Here is a 20,312-nt window from a genome sequence, read left to right as displayed (position 1 = left end):
GGAATATCTCTTTCGTCATTTGGGGTCAGCTGTCCCAACTGCATCCCCTCCCAACCTCTTGTGCCCCCCCAGCTTACTCACTGGTGGGGTGGTGTGAGAAGCACAAAAGGCCTTTGACTCTGTGCAAGCACTGCTCAGCAGTAACTAAAACATCCCTGTATTATGAACGCTGTTTCCAGCTCAAATCCAAAACAGAGCCCCACGCTAACTACTATGAACAAAATTAATTCTACCCCAGCCAAAACCAGCACAGTACTGTAATGGTTTTGGCAGAAGTAACTTATAAAATAAGAGAAACAGTGCAATCAGTGAGAAGGCTGGCTAAAGATTGTCTATATAAATATACTAGCTTTAATGATAGAGTTAATTACCTTTGCATGTCTGGCTATAGCTTAATGCAAATGTAACTCTGGCCAAAGTGTGCTACATAGGGATATTTTAGTTTGCTTATAATACAAGACTGTTGCTGGGGTTTTTCTTTACAGTACTGTTGAACACTGCACGCAAAATTGTACTTTTAAAAGACAGAGGTTTAAACAAAAACACTGGGTTTTGTGAAATGTTTGGAACCGAGCCTCAGTTTGACCTGACCTGTTCAACATTGCAGGCTCAGATCTCCGAACTTAGAAATCTTATGGGCAGGTATTTAACTCCATCCCTACTACTAACACACCCAATAACGCACTCGAGGGAACCGATTTCTGAATGTTCTCCAAATCTGCACCAAAACACAAAATTTGACAGGTCCACCAAGGCCATGATTACAGCAGGACTAAACCAGCACTAGAACCTTGTTTGAAATGAATTGTACCCTGAAAAGTCAGGGCAGACATAGCAAGGGTACTGCAGATTAATGCATTGGCAAAACTACATTGGGCATCTTGCCTGAAAGCTCACTGCTAGCAAGCTTTGTCAGTGTCTTGCTGCTATAGGACCTGAAATTAATAGTAATAAAAAGAGAGCTTAGATATCTAACTAAGAGCAGCTACTTGCTCCCCTAAGAGCCACACAGGGAACACAGAAAATTCCCACGGGAGAGCATCTATTCTGTGCCTCTGTCAAGTACTAGTTTAAAAAACATCAGCCTATTTATAGCATTTGTCTAAGTGCGTACTTGAACTTGAAAGTGTTAGCGCCTTCCTTCTATATTTAGCCATGGTAGTTTAAATATCATGGTAAGCAAAGCAGGTTTGGTGGGAGCAAATCCTAATAAGGTATTCCCCGGTATTGCAAATAACTGAGTCACAGTTGTAATATTTAAACTATGTATAACACCATTAAACAACACTTCATAGGAAACCACTGTGGAAACCTAAACCTGTTTTCAGTAACATTGCTGTTTACTGCGACAGATTGTTTTTAGTGCTATATAACCCCAAGCCATAGCAGAGCCCATTTTTTTTCAGAAATTTAAATAATTTCTTGTCCACATCTCCAGAGGTAATTCTACAAAATTTAAGATTCATGTTTCGACTTAAATTTGAATACCTCTATTTCATTTTTATTTCAAATGCTATCTGACACTGTCCTGCTCTCCAGTATAATTAACACTTTGTTCTGCCATCTTACTTGGGCCACCAACAGCCTCCCCCCAACAGTTACATTTTATAAAACAATTATTAAGTACATCAGCTCCTGCAAAAAGCTTTGCACAGATGTTAAAAAGACAATCTTAGGAAGAAAAAGACATTGGACTCATGTATTCAGCTAACTCAGAGAGTAATCACAAACTGTAACAGACAACATAGCATTCTCATCAATAAAAGTTGCTGAAGCCATTTCTACTTCTGATTCTCCTTACGTGGCTATAAAGCAGGACACTGAAGTTTTAGGCAATCAGCACCTGGTCCTTCAAACTAATAAGTCAGTGGAGTGGGGGTAAAGGCACTTTCTCAAAGCCTATCTGAGAGACAGCTCTCAATTTATCTGAATTATGCTGTTAGTACTGCCATGGAGTGGCAACAGTATCTCATCAAATTCTAGGGTTTGAGGCTTTTCTGAGATTACACTTTGCAATCAAAAATACTGGGAAATTAATAGAAGCCTAGAACTTTACTTCAATTAGCTTGCATGCCCTCCAGTGAGTAACTTTTTTCCTACATAAGTTGTCTTTTACTTGGTAGTACATTTTTACTTTTGCCGTGTCTAAGCAAATCAAACTCTCCTGTGATGGAATAAAATATAATCAAGTTTCTGTAGTTGTGCTGCTCCACAATAAAGACTTTAATCTAACTACTTATATTTCAATAATGATATTTTAATTACATATACATACAGAAAGAGAGAGCAAGAACAACTTTTAGAGTACTTAAAAATCAAGACATAGCTGTTACACAGAATTGTACAAAACAATCTGAAAACTATACAGATTTGGCAAGCCTTGTGAAAAAGGAATAATATTGCTCTCTTTCAATGGTTTTGGTTAGCCAGTCATGCTGCTACCCTTTTTTATTTAGCTTCAGCTACATAAATCCAGGCACCTAGGAAGAATGGAAAGACAGCGAAGTTTAACATTTTACATTTCCTCAGTGCTCTTTGGGATAATTTTTCAATAAATTAATAACAATTTAACAGGAAGTTAATTACTTAATGAAGAGTGGCTTCTGCATGGCAAGTTTAAAGCACAGTGCTGCACTCTCTAGCTTCCTTTAGAAAATTCCTTTTCTCATCAGATAAACCTGTATTACATTAAGTCCAAAGGTAACCAAATACATTGAGAAACAGAAACATTCAGCATGCAGGGAACACTAAACATTGAAAGTATCTGCATCCAGGAGCCCAGCTTCACAGAAAGAATTCCCGAACTTGCTTTTCAAAGGCAGAACCAACAGACATTACCTGAGGAACCAAGCGGACAGCTGCAGGTTTGTTCTTTCTTCAGAGCATACTTTTGCATTAGGCAGGTGACACAAAATTTTCCATAAGACACTAGTGTAGAGGGCTAAATAGGTTCCCAGGGAAGACCCTGGTTCAGAGGTGGGGAAAAAAAGGATACCATAAATTTGTGTTGAATACTGTCTTTTTCCTCTGAAAAGGGAAACCCTGAAGAGAGGAGGTGTTACAGCCCTGACAACTGCTATGATGAGCAATCCCTTCAGATTATTATGTTCCATGTATCTCAAATATAAAAGTTAGCAGTACAGCATAAAGCCCCTTTCCAGAAAGGAAAAGCTGGAGATCTCCAAGCATCAGCAGGAAAGCTGGTCCTGAAATACAACGGGTGGGGGGAAGAGAGAAAAAACATTTTTGATTCCCTAGTGCTTTCAAGGGTTATTCAGAGGGTCAACATTGCTTTCAGAGGTGGTGCTTCTGTGCAGGCTGTATCATGCAATGTAAAGGGCTTTAAAAGTTTTAATTAAAGAAACCAGCCTGAAAGCAGTTGCTCATTAGAACTAAGAAGTAGTCTCAGCTGCCTGAGAGGGAAAGCTGAAGGCAATTCCAGGATGTTTGGAGGCAGTCCAAGTTCGTTCCCAAAAATTTACAGAATTCCTATATAGTTGGACCCTCTTACTGACTCTGTCATTATACAAGCAAAATTTATTTTTTAAAAAAATGAACATGTTTATGGGAAACAAACTGTCAGTCTGAGTAACCTCAAATATGGTTCTCATTAGCAAGGTGCTGCCACAGCGTTCTTGACTAGTAGCTGGTATTCCTTTGGGTAATGTTAACAGCTGCAATCAGACACTGTTAACTATTATCCAGATTAAATAGCTTGTCATTCAGATTTATGTAATTGGGGGGAGGAAATAAGGGTGAATTCCCTTCTAGCACTCACAGGTCAAGTATTTATTATAGCTTAGCTAGTATAATAGGCTTGAACCGTGTCATAAGCTTGAACAAAAGCAAGATAACATAATATCTCTTCTGCAGCTCTGCTCAGGTCAGGTTCTTCACTATTTCTATTAAGCAAAGCAATGAGCCTACACATGTTATTTTGCAGAATTACCCCTTAGCAGAAGCAGTACTAGAAAGCAATTTAACAAACAAAAATTCCTCAGCCAGAACGTCTCCTCAATGATCATCTTCAGTGTTGCTCAGAGAGCTATCATGCAATACAACTTACCCTAATTCAGCAGGAAGCCTCAAGACCGATGCTATTTGTAGAAAAAATGCTTGGAGTTACGATAATCAATCAGTTGCATGAATATTAATAGTGCTGAGAGCCTTAATCTAGGTAGTTCTCCAACTTTGCAGGCTTGTTTAGCATTGTGCTCATCAGGCCTCCTGGGAGCATGCCTCAATGACACAGTTGCTAGAGCTGAGGAAAAGCTCCTATGGGTTCCTGATGCTGCTCGCACTGCAACGATACACAATTTAGGAGCAGAATTTGGGAAGGGGGGTGTTAGGCAAAACCACAAACTCCCACATACAAGGCTGTAGAGGAAAAGCAGCGTGCTATGGCTCAGCAGGCAGAGCCTGGCCAGGCACACACCAGCAGACTGCGTTGCTGCCTTCCCCTGGGAGCCCTGGCTGCAGCAGACACCGCTCATTCAGCCTCCAGTTTGGTGTGTTAATGATGCTGCACACAAAACCTGATGCTCCCTAGCAACTGCTGCTAGACAGGGTCTGGCCATCTGGATTTGTGTTAATGCTGCCACCAATAAAAAAGCCATCGTTTTACTGTCTGATCGGCCGGGTTAGCCAATCTGAAAAGGTAAAAACAGTCGCAGGGGTTTGGCTTTTCACTCAAGAATTGAGGAGTAGCAAAAAATGCTTTGAAATCTCAGACTCTGCTTGGGATCTCTTTATAAAATAAAGTCAGGTCTGTCTTAGTTTTGCCCACTGACCTGGCAACAGGCTCAGAAATGCAGGCTGGTCTCTCCCCATGCAATGGCAGAGGACAGGGCACAGAATGTCATGCCGCAGTTTCAGCACGTGCCGGCTCTGGGGGCACCTCTCACCTCCACACCGCACAGCCCTGTCCCCACACTGGCTGCGATACCAGCTTTTTGTACAGCCTTAATGAAAACCAGATCAGAAATAACCCCTTCTTAGGAGGTTTGTTTTGAGGCTCAGTCAGCTAACTGCTCCTTTTTTTCCTATGACATGGTGATGCTGGGGGCTGGTGCACTGAGCCCGCCTGAGAACAAGCAGCCAAGGAAGCAGGAATTTCCCAGATCCAGCCTGCTATTGAACCTAATGTACGGCAGGTTGCGTTTCATATAGCCTTCCAAAGGCTTAACTCATTTCTGTTCAATGGTTGTTAAAGCAAACGTAAAATAGAGGCTCCTGAACAGCTGGCAGAAGTCACGTTGACCTTACTGCCAGGACTAGGACTAGGACTAGGACTAGGGCTAGGACTTCACCCATTTAAATAAAAGGGCAATCAAATATTTCTTGTGGTGTCATCGTAAACTTACCTGTCCCACAGCTGCCATAAAGCCTTCCAAGCTGAATACGGCCTGATCTTCTAACGCAGAAGATGAAAGACCACGCATTTCTTAACTTTTACTTTATAGCAGGAGGGAAAGTGTGAAACTTGGTTCATTTCTTCCTGTTGGTCACTTGGATTTTAAGCACTTGATATTCAGGGCTGAGTCTCCGAGCAGGGGGGAAGTTTGTGCCATGAAATTAAAATCTGCTCCATGTCCTTTGGATCCGAGTTTTAGTTTCACCTCTGCTTTTCTTTCAGTGTTGTATTCCATACACAGTGTTAGCTGCTTTTTGTTGTTGTACTTCCAGGAGAGTCACTGAGTATCTTCTGATAAATGCTGAATTACGTACTTACTTACATCCGTGTTTGTGCTTATTTCTGAAATCTGTGACTCTAGTCCCTAAAAGTTCAACTACATCAACAAAACCCACAGCATTCACTTTCTTCATCTTATCTCTCTCTACTCAGTAAAATCCAGTAGGTGATCCAGGTGAATAACACACTGAGGATTACAAAGGATTTCAGAAAACTGGCTGCAGAGCTCAGCTTTGGCGTGCAGTACTATGATGGAAGAACTAGAAACATTTTGTTGTTTAAATCATTACACTAAAAATAGTCCCCCTTTAAAATCTTGTTGCATAGGAAAAGCTGATAATTGTTTAAAAGGTATAGAATAAGCTGAAATTTTTAAGTAAGTGCATTAAGTTTGTAGTCAGATAATTAAATTTGATGCTTTATAATAACTACAGGAACCAAGGAGGAACTTTTATTGTTATATACCCATGGAATCTAGATATACTGTAGGAAGATTTGCTCTTTGAAGCAGTAGGTATTTGTCATGGGCAGCATCAAGATACTGAACTTGATGAACAAATTACTTAATGACATATTTTCCTACTTTTTTTTCCCTTCATCTGTCTCTCTTTACCTAAAACAGGTTACAATCTTGTCCTTTTTTTTTTTAAATGAAAAGTAACTACAACGTGTTTCATTAAGATCCACCTATGACAATTCTAGCATCGGAAGCATAGTAGAGTTAATGCGTTAGGCTTTCACTGATTAAGTCCTAAAGTCTGTTTCAGAATAGCTCCTATGCAATATGAATGTCATTATTTAAATCTGTTTTCTAATGGCCACAATTAGTAGTCTCTGTTTAAGGGAAGACCAGCACTGAAATGTCAAAGATGTCTACCTTTTAGGTTGTAAAAGGAAAGAAAAGATTTCTACCAAACCAAATACAAAGAAAACCACTATCTGAGAACACTGAACGTTTGAAGCCTCTCTCACTTTGTTTTCTCATTAGCCACAAATTTCCTTTATAACCTTAGTTAGATGCCAGAGCCATTAAATAATTCAGGTGCCCAAAATCTGCGTGAAGTAGTGCCTAACCTTTGAGCCTTTACCTGCACTGACATCAAAGCCTGCCCTTCAAACCATACTTCACCTGAACCAACCACGAGCCACCTGCACTGGAAATCCTTATACCTCAGCCCTCGGGAGCAATTCAGCCCAGCCTCAGGAATGGGCATCACCTGGAGTAACCTTGCCCACCAATTTGCTTTGGCGTGGTCCTCTTACGTTGCAGACTTCAAACAGTAGTGCCACAACTTTGTGTTCCTGGCTCACAGCTGTGGCTTGAGATTTGAGATAAGCATGGCAATAAAAGCAAGGCTGATGGCCTAAGGGCCCCTGCCAGGAGAAGTAGGCAGTGTGATGCTGGTTCCTGTGGCTGTAAGGTAAGATGCTCATTAGGGAGTCTTGGGCTGACTAGACCCTCAATAATGGCTTTTTATGAACCTGTTGAAACTTGCTTCAGAATGCTGAGTTAGGTGTGTTGATCTTATGTGGTGCCAGGAAAACAACAGATGCCTTGGAGATTGTTCTTAATAAATGGTATGTTGGATTAGAAAGTACCCATTACATATAAGTGCTGAAGACAGAGGTTTTCTAAGTTGTCTCCTTTCTTTACTGTGTTCTTAGAGCTGTTTTAAGGTGGTCTGCTTTTCTGTTAGTCTAATGAAGAGCTAGACAGGAAATGGGATGTATTTCTGTGCTGAGTGTTTCTGTTGGTATGCTTTCAGCAGCTCCTGGCTCAGTATGGGGGTTTTCTGGACTGTTGTTGAGAGGTGCTTTTGGGAGTCAGGCAGTCTGTAATTTGACCAAAGGAAAACCAAAAAAGAAGGCATCAGGCAACAGATGTCCTGTTGGCTAGGTTACTAGTGCTTCAGAGAGATGGTCAGATTTGTAATGTGACAAATAGTGAGTGCATCATATTGTTATCATTCATTGTTGCTACTAAATGTTTCTAACTGCCTGGTATTGATTGAAATTATGTATTTTGAAGTATTTCAGTGTGTCTGGAGCAGCAAAGGGAGGGAGGAAAAAGAAGAACAATTTTAAGTGTATGCCTAGAATCCCTTGTGCTCTGATTTGTGTAGCCTGAAATGGTTATATATTGACGAAAAGGTATCTGTGGCAAAACATTTGTTCCAGCACTACAGATTGCAGGTACAGCTCTCTGATCCCTGAAGGTATTTACTGACTCAGAGGGAGAGATTTATAGTTCAGACTTGAATGGTGCTATATTGATTTACATCAGCTGAGGAGCCTTTGTGTGCTTTTTAGCCTTATCTGCTTGACAACTTCTCCATCTTCTCATGTGACTTGTCTGTTTTCTGTTCTTAGGCTCTCATTTTCTGCACATTAGTGGGTGTCATGGTAACTGAGGAGCAACCACACACAGTAGGCTAGTAAAAAACTCAGAACTGCTGAAGGTTAAGAAGTAACTGGAAGGAATATTTCAGTAATGTAAAAAAAAAAAAAAACAAGAAAGACCGTTCAAACTGATCTTTATGAGGTTTTTTTGTAAAGTAACACAGTGGCAGTAAATAAATAGCACAGCTGGAATGTCTAACAGCAATGTGATGGTTCAGTTAGACACGTTGGCAAGCAACAGGGTGTGGGTTCAAACTTGGGCGGTTTCTCCTGCCCAAAAGTAGGAAGGAGGCTGAAGGCAGCAAACTCTGGAAATGTTTAGATTCATGTTTTGACAGGTGTCTGTGGCCAGAGAAGCAAAGATGAAACTTGCCTTTGCACAGCTAGAAACCAGGTAAAACCCTTTACAGCGCTTATTCCCAACAGGCATGTAAAAAGTTCAGCGGGAGCTTGCTGTGAGAAGGAGCTACAGGGTGGCACATGCCAGAGTATGACACACCAAGTGGTTGGGGGGCAGCTTGGTGATGGGGGGTGCCTCAGCAAAGAGGTTCATTGTGAACTTTACTCTAGTGCGATGTGTGCTGAGGGATCACAAGTCTGAGGAACACTGATTCAAAAAAAATCTGGTTCACAATTCGAATTTTCTTAATCTACTGACTTCTAGATAGTCTAAAGATAAGTGGAAGATGGGGAATGAGCTTGGCCTGTAACTCCCAGATCTTTGACTTTCACCTGTGCTGATATCCTCCAGCTATGCCTATGTGTCCTTGAAAAACAGGCTCTTTTCCAGGTGTATTGAAGACAGTGCACAAGAGGCATCTTCATAACTGCAGGACCTTAGGGATGTTAGAAACTCTTCTAACTGTGTCTCAGCTGACAAATGTCTCTAGCCAACTGCTGATGGTAGTTCAGAGTTCCCATGTCATGGAAGGAAAGTGAGATTTCTTCAGAAGTTGTCTTAGAATAACAAATGCATCCTGGTCCTAGGTTAGTTATCCTCTTTGTTAGAAATGTTTCTTATTTCTGTTTTGCATTTGCCTAGCTCCAGCTTTCATCCATTGAATCTTTCAATATATATTATAGATTTAAGAACACTCTATGGTAAAAATCTCCCAGTGTTGAGACATATAAAATGCTACAATTTCAACTGGAATGTGTCACATGGCAAAATAATACCTGAAATGTATTATTAGTTTTTCTATATAAATAATTCTTTACTGAGGCAGATTTGTACTTGGACAATTACAGGCTTCACATAAGGCATCTGTCTGGAAACCTAATGGCACCCAAAGAAAGCACTTTAGAGCTGTAGGCACATCCAATGCTGAAAACACTTATAGGAGTAAGGAGGCTGAAGAGCTGCCTGCAGGTGCTGTAATTGGAAGCCCTTTTCTCTTTCTCTGTTGGTCACTTTCAGACTGGACAATGTGAAATCACTGTGGTGTTCTGGTTTTCTTTCACAATAAAATTAGTAACTGCTATGGCTGCTTTCTATCAGTCACTGGAAACTATGTCCATCTATATAAAGGAAGCTATCACAATGTGTTGATGTCATCTAATTTCAGTGCTTTTTTTATGGAATAAGGATTTCGTGTGACAGCAGTTGGATTCTTTTGCTCTTCCCCTGGGCTATTACACCAGGGCCTTTCTTGCACACTTTCTTTTGCATGTGTACATAGTCAGCCTTGGCTTCCCACCTCTCCCCATCCCAGAATTTCCCTTGGGTTAACTGCCTTCAGCAGTACAGGTGGACACATTTGCCTCTACCTAAAGCACATTGGTTTAGGCATGATCTTGGGATTGAGAACATATATTTAACTGGGAAAAGAATAACAACCCTGTTGGCTTTATCTCAAAACTGATGATGGATACAGGCCTAAACATGCTTGTGCAATCTGTATATAAAAATCATCTTCTGCCCTGCTCTGCTTACAGACATCCAGAGGCTCTGTCTTTCAGATGAAGCTGATGCTGCAAAGTTGAAATGCTCTCTCTGCTGCTCTCAGCAGCCCTGCTAAGTGTGAATCCCATCAGTAATTCACAGCATGGAGAGATCAGGTACTGAATCTGTTGGGTGGGATGAGAGGAGGTGTGTAGCTCTCCTCTACAAGCTGCATGACTGCCCCCCCTGGCTGCCCAGGAGGGCAGGGTTGTAGCTGGGGAACCACTGTGCTGCAGCTGTGGGAGGGCAGCCTGCCTTGGGGCAGTGGGGTGGTGTAATGCCTCAGAAAAAGTAAACTGAATTTGCAGCTGGGTAGCAGTTGCAGTATCCTTTGTGTGCATCGAGTGAAAGATAGCTTTAAGCCATATTTCTGCTTCCCCCCAGTTCAAACCTAGGAGTAAAACCAGGCCCCAGTATAACCTGGCACAGACTCAGCCCTGCTCTGAGTTATCCCCCACTGCCAGCAGAGACGGCTGAAGCTCCCGGCAGCAGCCCTGCACTGCTCTTGTGTGCAGAACTGGGGTGCAGAGTGAGGTGAAAGGGGAAGAAAAACAGAGCAGAAGAGTATGCCAGGAGGAACTCTGTATTATATCAACAAGGGATCTATGTTGGGGGCCAAGGATTGAGATGCTTATGTGGTGATGGAATAAATTCTGTAAATGCAGTTTAGAATGGATGGGAGGATGCAAGTAATTAATTTTATTATTTTTAATTTCAGCTTTATATTCAAATGTAAAACATCTTATATGCACAAATGCAAGAATAGGCAGACTGAAAGTAAGAACAATATATGTGGATTTTTGTATTAGTCTGAAAGAGGTTAAAGGGTTATTGCTAGAGGAATCACTGGGGGAAATTTTTTTGTAAGCAAAAAGATGCAGGCTATGTCTGTCTAGGATCAAGGACTGTGTTAAGAAGGCAGGCAGAGGAACATCAGGAAAATAAATACGGCATGGAATTGCATGCAAGAAAACAGCAAACAAAACCATAAATTTGGGGTCCAAGGTAAGACAAGAGTAATGAGGCAGGGAGCTACTGGGAATTAGATGCCTGTGTGCATGGATGTGGTCAAAACTCTGAAAAGGATTTCTAGAAGAGGAAGATATCATTAGGTTTTTATATTTGGCATTTTGAATAGACTATGGGGGGGAGAGGGGGAAGACATAGATACTGGGTAGGTCAAAGAGCTGATGGCTATAAAGCTACAAATTGCTTTGATTCAGTTCCCCAATGTGATGTGGAAAAGACACTAATAATAAAACCATAGATGTCCAACCAGTGTCTCTCTTACAGGGACAGACTCCATACTGCTTCATGCCTTCATGAGGTTTAATGAGTGGGGGGCAGACAGATAGAGATGGGATGAGCGAGCTGGGCAGGGAACATGCCCAACCTTGCTTGTCAAGTCCTTTTTGCTGCAGGGCTGCAGAGACAGAGCGTTAGGAGGGGGACTGGGACTGACTTCAGTGCAGAGGCACTTGCCAAAGTCCCCCAAGCTGCTGAGCCCTTGGAGTAGCCCTGCCTGGGCAGGAGGGGAGGCTGCTGCCGCCGGGCACTCCTGCTTGGTGCACAGGGGTCGTGTTGGGGAACAACGTGGCTCCAGAGCTGGCATAGCTGAAGTGTCAAGTGTTAGTGGTTTTAAACAACAGTTCTGGCTGATTGTTTTTTTGATGCAGGTTTCCCAGAAATACACAAGTTCAGTTGACTTTCCCAGTTGATAGTTAATGACATGGGGACAGGAGGGAAGTGAATCACTGAGGCTACAGGAAAATTTATTTACAGGAGAACAATAATGCCATATATCAACAATATTTTTTTCTTGTCCTGTCACTTGATAGCTCATCAGCCATAAGGCACCAGCTTGGAATCTTTGTAGACTGAGCGCAATGGCCTGTCAACACCTGAGTTATTTCAAAAGGGCTTCATGATACTTGTATGAGAGTCATAGAAAGAGCCATACAGAGATGAATGGTTCTGGACTGAGGCCAAAACCATCACATGCCTCTTTGTAGTAGTTGCATAAACAGAGGATGAGTAGATTGTTTCCCACTCTCTTCTCTTGTCTAAGATCTTTCTTGTAATAGAAAATTACAAATCAAAAATAATGAACTTTCCCTTTAATGCATTTAAAGCTTTGGTATGAAGTGGTGTAAACAAGTTTTGAAGTCTAGTGTATAGGAGTATTAAAACTAATTATTAATAAATAAATAACACTTGATCAAAAACTGAGGGAGCAGTTTAGGGCTGGTGTTATTTTATGCTAATATGTATATCCATAAATAGTATTAACTCCAGTCTCCTGTGACTAATTTTTGCGTTCACGGCATAGATGCAATCTGTGCAAAATAAATAGAACAGAAAAGAGCCAGTTTATTGTGCTGCCTGCGTGGACCTACAAGTCCTCCCCCAGACATCGTCTCTTCCTGTGCTCCTGGAATGCACAAGGATAATACTTCAATTCATGCCTCCTTCTGGTTTTTGCTTTCAGTTCAGCAGTTTGGCTCAAATGAGGTAACACAAGGATTTGTCCTTTTTAGACTAGACTATGGTCTTTTACAAGTTGACTAGTTCTGCTCTTGTATTTTTAAGGTTTTCCTACAAAGCTGTTCATGACACTAAACTGAAAAGAATTATCTATGGTTAAACTAAGTGCTAGCAGCATGTTTAACCTTAAGCATCTAAATTGCAGCAAACAGACTTTTTGTTCATGTCTTTTCTACAAAGAAATTTCTTCTGTGAATCCACCTAGTGCACAGCTACATAAATCCTTGTTTTTCCTCTAGGGTTATAGGTTCCTTATTTTATACCTACTCCATTATTTCTCCTTGGATACCCCTTTTATCTGTGTACTCTGACAGTCACTGCTCCACGGACATTGATGCTCTTTGCACATATCCCTGTAGCATTGTCATCCAAACACTGGATGAACCATCTGCAGAAAGATTTCCACTTCACTGTCTCCTTGAGTACTATTTTCACTCTTTGCTGTTTATGAATAAAGCATTAAACCCTTTGACAGGTCTGGCTATATAGTGACTGAAATAAACTAGACTTCTTAAATCAGCCTGCTCCTGACAGTTGCTGTCTGATTTCTTCTGCATTAACTTTGTGTACAGACACAATACAGCCTAGCAGATAAGAAGTATCTATTTTCCCCAAGGACAATACTTGTAGTTATTGGAGGGCAGGGGGGAATTGTTTCTTTGCTTTCTTAAACTGCCCCTATTTTGCTACAAAATACCCTAAAGATTTATTTCAAATCATGTGATACTTGGGCAAGTAAATGCTGCTGTTAAACAATCAGGGCCAACCTTGTGGTCCTTACTTGAGAAGAAGTCTGGTTTAATTTTGAGGAAAACTGTCAAAATGCAGATTAATTTTCAGTGCTTCAACAAGAGTCTCCTTGTATTGTTTGGAATGGTCTGCATGACTAGTGTTGGACAAGACTGGTAAGTACATCTGCTCATACTGCTCTGCTCTGCTGTGCTGTGGGAGTCCAAGCCACATATTCCTGTGGAATAAGTCTGGGCTGCAGGTGACCCTTCCCTTAGGAAGCATTTTCCTCTGGCTGTGTCACTGACCAGCACAGCTTCATCCCCTGGGGTGATCACCCTTACAGCTGATCCCACCAGCACAGAGAGCCATCTTGCAGTCCCACAGCTGCAGCGAGACCCCAGGGTGATGGGCAGATAACTAGGGTCAGTGGTGCTCCCCGGGAAGTGTCGGGCACCCCTTTCCTGGGGAGAGCAATTGGCCTGTAACCAACCTGGGCCAAACCCTGGGGAGCAAAGCAGGCAAGCCAGTGTGTCCTGGGGAAAGAACATTTCCCCTTCTACTGTCCCCGTGCTGCAGGCACTGCTGCCAAGGCAAACTACTCCTAAACCCTGGGCTCATTCTTTCAGTAACATGAATTATGGTTTGATGTAGAATATGCACTTCATTAAAAAGCACTTCTGCAGTTGCAGGTCCGGGTTCCCTCCTGGGGGTGGCAGAGTATCATTCTGAACCAGAGCTGGATGCATCTCAGGCAGAGCCAGGCAGGTGCCCTAAGCCAAGGTGCAGCTAGGAGAGTCCCCAGCAGCGTGACTAGAACCAAAAATGCTCCTTTACTGATAACTGAGGGCTACACAGCCAGCCTCCAGCCACTTGCTGAGAAGACACTTTGGTTCACTGTAATACCATTCCCAAATATATATACATACAGGAAATCTGGACAAGGGCTTTTTGATAATATTATTCCACCCTGCACATAATTCACTCGTTTCTAATAGCTTACTGAACTTTTTCCCTGCAGTGAGTGCTGCTTGCTGTATTCTGCAAGAAAAATGTAAAGCAGGACAAGTGTGCAGGTACTTTAATCCAGAGAGGGTGTATGCTTATTCGTGATAGCTACAATCTGACTACAGTAAACTGGATAAGAGAAGTTATAGCTGAGCTGTGGCAAATGGTGACCTCAGAGGCAGATAAATTATTGCTACCATTACATCTACTGCCTGAATGCTTTTGCTACAGAGCTTGGAGAGATGGTGAAGTTTTTCTTCCAGGTATTATTTGGGCCTGTTGTAAAAGAAACAAAATATTTCAACAAAAAACATCCTTGAGAATAGAAAGCCAATGAAACTAAACTACTATGTTTATTTTAAAAAAAGGTGGGGGGGAGCTGAATCTGCTAGGATTACTTGGATAAGAAATTAACAAAACTGCTGCTGCTTCTGGGGAAACCTGCTAGTTTTGATGTTTAGTCATATAAATCCCAATAACAGCACCATAACATGCAATTTTAGGTTGTAAAAACAACAGAAGTTTGATTACAACAAGTAAATACCAAGTATGTTCATGAAACCTGTAAAATTTGGTAAACATCAGATTATAAGGCAAGTCTTCAACTTATACTCTGTGTGTGTGTGCATTGTACAACTGTATAGATCTCTTCAGCTTGTGAAGAAAATAAAAATTAAAAAATAATAAAAATACTGCCTTCCTGGTGCTGACAGTAGTGTATGCATCTTCATTAGGTATTGCTTCCTGAAATTAAATATGTAAGTTCAAACTCAGATTTGATTTTAGGTTTCTCTGTTGATATTTTTAGCAGTAATATCTGGGTGAGTATTTTTGTAGTAGGTTTACTTTCTTCTGTTTGAAAGAACGTCAGTCTCAAACATTAGTTTCTCCTGTGAATTGAAGTAAGAATAAATACAATTTTAGTTGATTGGGGGCAAGGAGGAAAGTTAATTGAACTAATATTTTTCATTCCACTTCTGGACTTTAATATTAATATTCTGTATGGAAAAATACTTTTGTTTCAAAACTTTCTTCCAAAACATGTTGAGAAGTCACTTTTCAGTAATTTTTAAAGTTTTTGCAGAAGTTAAAAAACACTGAGATGTTTATATTTAGAAGTGGTTGGTTTTGAGAAAAATTATCTGTTTCATGAGAGAGCAGCTAGTCAAAAATGTCCTGATCCTTTTATTGAGATCTTATTTTTTTTAATCAAAATTAGCTGAATAAGGGCTAGATGTTCTCCTTCTAATTGAAAGTTATAACACATCTAATCTCTTCAAAAAATGGGGGAACGAAAGAAACCTTGTCTTGTGCCAAAATTCTCTTTGCGTGTATCAAATGGCTTTCTGTGTCTTTCAGGTGCCCAAATTAGCAATTTTTTTTCTCCAGCTGCCAGAACCAATCTGACAATTCTCATACTAGAGTTATGCATTGCTGGTATAAAAATAACCATTGAAAAATATGTTAAAAAAAAAGCGCAGCAATTTAATATACAAATAAAAACCTGTAGGAGAGTGCAAATTGGGCTGCAATAATGCACTAATTAAATAATCCCCCAATTTGTGAGTGTGTTGGTGCGATTGTGGCTCTTGTACCAGTGCATTGCTGCTGCTCAGGGGCCTGGGCGTGGAAATGAGGTGCAGTTTGCTCCCAGAGCCATGCTGTGTTTATAACCCTTCTTGTGAGTGTTATTTCAGGTATGCTTTTAGCCTTTGTTAGCGGAGAAAGATGATTTTCCATAGAGCAGACAATAGCAATAGCACTATCATACACATAAAATACCCTGTGTCTATGACAGCTTACATGATTGAGTGAACCAGTGTTTTGCATTGTGGAGGGGGGTGATGATGCTGCCTGTCCTCCCTCTACGTACCCCTCTAATATATCTGCTTGTGTGCTTGGAGGGTTGGGTAGCAGCAGGGGAGCACTCCCAGCCATTAGCATGTGGGATCCCACCCAGAATCAGGCCAGGGAACAGATCCAGCATAAAACCAGACCTGAAGCAACTGCACACTGGAAGGGCACAGCAGCCTGCAGGAGAGTGCCTGGTGTTGCCCTTTGCTTCTCTATCAGACCCTGCTGCTACTATTTTCTTTTCACTAATATTCACATAGAGAATGGCTTAAGCCCTTTTTAAAACCTAAGCGCAGAGTTAGTGCTTGGGATGCATTTCCATGTGTGTGGATAATAATGTTGGTGCATGATTTGTCCTTTGCCCATCCCTCATCTCGTCTCCCCTTGCCAAACTAGCTGCCCAATGACCCCTTCCAGCCTCCTTTCAGTGCATGTTGAAGGAGCCCCTGGTCTGTGGGGCAGCATGCAGACAGGCAAGGTGGTGACAATGGGGCAGAGCAGGGCACAAGTGAGCACCTGGAGATGGGGGAGTAACTCTGTGTTACTCCCCAAGTTGTCAAAATAGATCCTGGGGCTCTGTAGTCAAGTCCACTTTTGCACCTCCCTACAGAACTAGGCAAGTGCTGCCTCAAAAATACAGATTTTTAAGATTCTGTACTCACACAAAAGACAAGTTTCTTGCTGATGTGATGTTTAGGCAAGAGAGAGGGAAAGAACTAGTTTCTGCCTGGTCATTGCTACCGTGGTCTCATATTGAGGTGGTTTGAACATTAAAAGCATTGTATAAAATCAAGACTGACTTGAGCTTTCTAGATACCCCTGGACCATTCTGCTCCCCTCTAATGAAATTGTCTATTGCAAACATGGATGAAAGTAATGCTCTGCTTTATTAATATTTTCTAAATCTCTATCTGGAAATACCTTTTTTTTTTTCCCCCTCCTCTTTTTCTTTTTCCCTTTTCCCTTATATCCACTGAAAATTATTTTAGCAGCTTTATCAGTTTGGAGACTCCCATTTTGGTGTGTAACTGGAATAACCTGAGAAGTGATTGATCATTAAAGAAAGATGGCTACAGTCATGCAAGGAGAAATCGTGGGGGTGTTCACCAATTTCACTGGAGCCAGAATCTGACTATTAATAAAGATAATTTGGAATGCCCAAACAAAAATATAATTAAATATAAAGCAGCTTTTTTCTTGCTTGGGTAAAATTGATTTCAAATCACTTCTGTAATTTGGAAAGGCTAGTGCACTAGCCTTTAGGCTTTGTTGCCTAAATTTTAGCTAGCTGATGAGAGTAACTTATCAACATACTATATATATCTCTGTACATCTTCTAAGGCCTGAGTAATCTTGACATCAACAATAAATAATTAGAATCCATTGACTTGAATGGATTAGCAGGACTATGGGGGGAAAAGAGAACCTGTAGACATGAAAACCTGCTATAAACCTTTATTAGAAAATGTTCTTTAAAATCTCAAACTCTTATATACAGTTGAGCAATATGATGACTTTGAAATATTTAAATTACAAAATCATTTGAAACAGCTATTTGATAAAACAATTGTGCATACAGCAATTCCATATACAGAAAGTAAACAAAAGTTGTGTGTTTTTTTATAGCCCTCCATCAGACTTAGCGTTGCAAAAAATCTTTTTAATCTCATAAGTCAATTGTATCTATGGATCCATGACTTACAACTACCTAGAAACTAAAACCAACGTTCTTTTTTTTGCTGGAGTTAATGTAAGGGTTATGTGCTTGACAAGTGCATGACTATTATGGTATCAATTAACTGCTGGTAATGGCAGTAACCTTATGTTTGTAACTTTATGGAGGAGTTACTTCTAGTTTGTTGAAAAATTCTCCCTTAAAATATTGATTTTTAGCATATGTAGGAGAGATGCTGGTTCTTAATTACCCTTCTTTTTATCTATGTATTTCTCAAACAATTCCTCCTTTGGCTTTTCTGCCTTCTGTAGGACAAAAAGTTCTCACACTGTAAATGAGACATTAAAATGTCTTGAGCAGTGCTGGATAACTGCTGAAACACTTGAAAAATTGAAGAAGAGGTAACAGTTCCTTAGGGATCATCACATTTGCTAAACATTTTAGAATCATACATAGTACAAGTGACTTCCTATTTGTATGCTTTTTCTCAATTTCTACAGAGGGATAATAACTTGTGTTATCAGTTGGTGGTAGATGTTGCAAAATGATGATGAGATGGGTCAGCTCAGATCAGGCTGATGATGAGGATATTACAGCAAAAGCTGTGTAGTGTATGGCAATATTAAAATTTTTAAAGTCTGCTAGTATCTTTGCTGTCTGGTTGTCCTGCTCTTTTTGTGGGTTAGGCGATCTGTGTGCATCATTTAGGGAAAATTAAGGTGCATCAACAGAATGTGTAAAGGTAATACTTGTAAACTGGAATATTACAACATATTGACTGTCCTAATGGAGTACATAGGAGTAAAATGGTATAAATCCCCTGTAAATGAATCCACCTACAAGATTAAAATATCAAGATAAACTGTGTGTAAAAGGAAATGACCAGGAACTGATGACAAGTGTAAAACAAACAAGAGTGCAAGGGGCACAGGAGTAAGCAGGAGAGGGAAATATCGAATGGGCTGAGGGAGGAGGGGAGCCGGGAGCCAAGGCAGTGACCATGAACCCGGGGTCTGCAGAAAGACTTGGCCGTAACCTGAGTGAGAGGATGCTGGGTGGTGGCTGTGGCAAATGCAGAAGTCAATGTAAAAATGAAGATCAAAGAAAGAGACCAGAGGGGTGAAATGGGGTGGTGCAGAGCCAGGGTGAGGTATCAGATGAATGAGTGATTCCCTCCAGAGTTTAAGACTACCATTTCTGTTCAGAGGGGAAGAATAGCAATGATGTAAAACGTTTAGGGAAAATAGAAATACTAAAAATCATATTTGTCTAGTACTAAGGGAATCTATTAGAAATATCCATAACTATACTGAAATGCAAATTATTTGACAAGCGGTCTGTTTCCCATGGGGAAGATAAGATTTGATTAAATGCCATCTTTTTTCAATAGTAACTCAGCAACTATGAGACTTGTGTTTTTAAAAAGCAGTAGATCCAGATAATTTATATCCAAAATTGGCCAAGGAAGTATCCAAACCATTTTTTGTATTTTGCGATGCTTAGAAAGTTGCAGAAGAGGGGAAGGAATTTCCTCGCATGCCACATTTTGGAGATGATAAATGGCATAACCTGGATAATTATAAAGCTCTCACCTAGACATTAGTTCTGGGCAAAATTGATTTTAAAGCTTTATGTAGAAATTGATTAATCTTGAACTCTGGAATAAGAATTAATGCCTATTAATGTGAGTTTACAGAATATGCATTCCCTCAAGCTAAACTGAAATCTTTTTTTTTTAAGTGAAACTAAATCTCTGTTAGAAACTTATTTGAAACTGTACAGCATTTTATCTAAGAAAAGGACCATCTGGGATTAATGTTAATCCCAAACAAACAACAAAACACATGCATGACACAGCATCTTCTCAAATGCTGTAGCAGAGTGAGTTACTGCATTATGCTATGATAGATGCACAACTAGGACAGGGTGAAGGATCATCAGCATGTCAGAACTGACTTATGCTATATAATGCCATTTTTGGGGGGTTGGGTAAGTTTCCAAAGTAAAAAATAATAATAAAATTTTTAAAGAGGTAAGGACTTCAGTTCTTTGTGCCAGCTGTGCCTCAGCTCTTTTCATGGAGAAGACAATGGCTGCTGGATGCCGAGCTCTGACCTGAAGTAAGGTAGGGCAGGAGGCACCACTTGGACACTGACGGAAAACAGCTAGGTCACTGTGGACTGCCCTCCAACTATGCAGCTGGTAATAGTCTCAAAATACATCTTTTAATCTTATACTGTTAAAGAAAACATTCTCTGTTTTGGGCATCTTCAGATTACTACTTTGCAAACTGTACAAAGTCTGAGCATAACATCTTCGTTTGTTGGAAAGAAGCTGCTAATAAAGCTGTTACTGGAAAATATCCACTTCAATTTAAAAAAAAAAAATTCTATATTTCAATTTTTCACTTTTTTCCACCCTTGGGATTGCATTATTTTAAATCAATCTTCTAGAGAGTGAGTTTATTG

Source organism: Nyctibius grandis, chromosome 6 (assembly GCF_013368605.1).
Source record: "Nyctibius grandis isolate bNycGra1 chromosome 6, bNycGra1.pri, whole genome shotgun sequence".
Lineage (NCBI taxonomy): Eukaryota > Metazoa > Chordata > Aves > Nyctibiiformes > Nyctibiidae > Nyctibius > Nyctibius grandis.
Note: the sequence above shows the minus strand (reverse complement) of the source record.